Source organism: Mizuhopecten yessoensis, unplaced genomic scaffold (genome assembly GCF_002113885.1).
Source record: "Mizuhopecten yessoensis strain PY_sf001 unplaced genomic scaffold, ASM211388v2 scaffold10717, whole genome shotgun sequence".
Classification (NCBI taxonomy): domain Eukaryota; kingdom Metazoa; phylum Mollusca; class Bivalvia; order Pectinida; family Pectinidae; genus Mizuhopecten; species Mizuhopecten yessoensis.
In genome coordinates, this window is record NW_018408686.1 from 30,557 (window position 1) to 34,163 (window position 3,607).

Here is a 3,607-nt window from a genome sequence, read left to right on the forward strand (position 1 = left end):
TAAATGCCCAGGGTATTGATTTTTGGTCTCTAGTATGCATGAGGGATGGGCTACAAAGTGTACGCACAAGAATGACCATCAAAGGTCAACTTCCGGTTTTTGGTAGAAGCTTTCATGCATTAATATTATTTGTAGATAATCTTTGGGGATAACTTTTTTCCATTACATGTTTTTACAAAAAAGGTCAAATTTAAGTCCTCACAAATGGGTCTAAGGTCACCGATTTTTTTTATTTTTTTTATTTTTTAATATTTTTGTAATCAATGCAGTATGTCATCACGATGAATTTGATGTCTTCACTTTTTTCTATGACGTTCTCCGTTTGCACAGTACGCCATTTTGATCTTTTTGAAATGCCGACAATACGTAAAACCTAATTTCTCCACCATACATGTAATATTTTTGCATTTATACATGTTATAAAAGTTTCCCCAGATATCATTTCGAATTTGGTTAGATTTTTTACTTCTTTGAAACAACAAAATGGCCACCATGACATCGTTTCCGTTTTTACCTTAACTGCCAGATCTCGTTAATTACTGTGTGTAATAAATTCATCTTTGGATATGTTATGTAAAGCAACAACAACAAAATATTCTCATGAAACATTTTCTTGTCAAAGGTCAACTTCTGGTTTTTGGTAGGGGTCAAATTTCAAGTGCTTTTTTCTGGTAAAAATAAAATAAAAATCTCTTCTGGAGTTCTACAAGGTCTAGAGTCTTGATATTTTATATGTAGGATGTGATTGACTATCAAGCTATCAAAATCTTTAGACGACTTTTGTGAACATTACGTATTTTTAGATGATATGATTCATGCTATTTTGTGGTTAAAGACATTTGTTTAAGATAAATGAATTATAGAAAGAAAAAAACCCATTAAAATCATATACACTGACTTGTTTATTACTGAGCATTCCAAACTATTTTCTGCACATAATACCATGTAGTGATGTACGCTCGCTATGCTTGGTTTGATAAAATCCATGTGGTATATACCGTGTATTCCTAGTTAATTAAATTATGTTGTGTGAAAACTTCTTGTAGTATAGTGGGTTTTTTTCGCATAAGTTATGAACTTCTATTCACACAGAATATCAATTGTTTAATTCTTTATATATTGATACAATTCTGATTTATTCTGTTGAGGAAAAGATAAATTATGGAAAACATCATATTTACCGGTAATACATGTACTGAAAAATTGCAAAAGTGCATGGGGCTAGTAGAATTCAGGCTATTTGGGCTAGTGGAAAATTGCAGAATTGTATACCCCTGCTGGATTGTAATGTAAAAGATGTGGATTAATTAGGTTGCCTTACAAGCGCCATCGGAAGAGCCAAGGGTCACAGGTTCGAGCCCCAACGACGGCACTTTATCACTTTAATTCCTTGTCTTATTACAAATTGTTTCCGTTGACCCTCCCCGTTTAAGGTAGGAGAACCCTTGGTGGGGAGTCAAAGAACCTGGGTTGGTGTTTGAAAAAAGGGGGAAATATAGTGTAAAAGATGTGGATTAATCAGGTTGCCTTACAGTTACAAGCGTCAGCTGTAGGGAATTTCCCTCAAACTCAGCGGTAGAGCATCGGGCTGGAGAGCCAAGGGTCGCGGGTTCGAGCCCCAGCGACAGCACTATCTTTATCACTATTTCTCGTCCTATTACAGTAATATTCACCAGTGAGGTATTCACCTCGCGTGCACAGATTCTGTAGGTTTGGTGTACATCACAATATATTTAGACCTATGAGAGTTGTTTTGACCAATCAGCGTGTAGGAAAAAATGACTCATATAATAATGCAACTTTCTCTATAACCTGATAAACAATGTGGGCCTATGTCTTATGCAAGTAATAATTTAATCCATATTACCACGCAGAAATTCCAACAACGTCAGGAATGGCTGTTGACACGTCATCGTATTTCTCTATGGCATCTACCCCATCTTTCAGAAAATCTTGAAGGATTTATATATTTAGAATGTCATGCATGTGTACCACTCCACACTCTGGATATGTACTTCTTAAGTTTGTTAGCATTGCCGTCTGAATTTCATACATTATTCGAAGGTAGACATATGCGTCGCTAAAAGATGTTCCTTCCATTAGCGTTACTATTTTGTATAACTAAGTTGAGGAATGTATGTGCAGTAACATCTTCTCCAGTAATAACTGCAAATGCACGTTTGATAGTTTCCTCCTCTTCAGTTTCCCTGAAGTCCTTAATATGTGAGCCCAGCTGGTTCGTGGCCATTTTGGGGGAGAGAATAATGCTCATCTACGGGTGAGGACAAAACCCGAATGCACTCAGGCGTGAAGAGTTTTTTGTTGAATTTTGTATATTAGGACGTATCTCCCTCAATACGTCATGGATTTTTATTCGGAGACCAGTCGGAAAGATAATTTTATACCCGTTACAATGATATAAGTTATGCTTACCATTATTTAATATTGAAAGTGAAAGTGATAACCGGAATCACAGACGTACAAATGTATATGTAATCTAGTACGTCTCTGCCGGAATGAACCACTATGAAATAAAAATGGCAATGTTTTCAACTGTTTTCGTTCTATTAAATACTCATATCTCGAAAAATACTGAAATGATTTTTGTTCGGAGACCACTCTAAATCTGGTCAAGAAAGGGTTGCAACACAACTACATAATATATTATGACGTCATCAACTAGTTTCGTTTTCTATCTTTAGGCCTATAGCTAGAGTGGCGTCAGACAGCTGCGCTGTCTCTCACTGGGACCGGGGCTGAGCAGGACCAGGGCTGGTGAGGACCGTCAAGATAGGATAACTCATCCGGACTTCAAGCATGATATCTTATAACTACATTTTATAATGTATACGGTCCTCATGATCAGAGAATAAACGTTGATGTTTTTCATATATTCATTTATGAACTAAAAAAGGGCCGTATTAATCAGAGATGTATATATTACATATATACGTCACTGTATTAATTGAGGAAATACGTAGAACTCCGACTTATAAGAATGGTTATATAAGCCGTATAGTCTATAACTATTGCTGTTAACGTGTACGGTCCAGATCAGGGACATCATGATCAGGAAATCTGATGGTGAATTTATCTGTAGATATTTATTGAATACATCAAGTTTGCAAAGTTTACTGTCAAGAGAGGTATCCTACTTATTTTAAAACCGAAAATACATTACATCAACGATAAAATAATTTATACATAATTCTTACAGCATACAAAGTCCTGGGCGGGGACACCATAATCCGAAAATAACATATATTTTGCCATGAATACATGTATATATGTATCCATTCATTATGTTTTGTTTTTGTATTGTTTAACGGTCTTTGACAATGTCATTAAGGGCCAACAACACTGTAAAAAGAGACACATCAAACCAAAACTTTTAATATAGCTTATAATATGTAAAGGGTTAAAGACGACATCTATCTATCTATCTATCTATCTATCTATCTATCTATCTATCTATTCTGCAACACCCTCTTTCGAGTATTATGTGCAGCGTGCGCGTCTGTGCATGTTAAAAGGTATTTTGTGGTGACCGAGATAGAAATGATAAAGTGCGGACTGGTGCATGCATAAGGGAGAGAGAGAGAGAGAG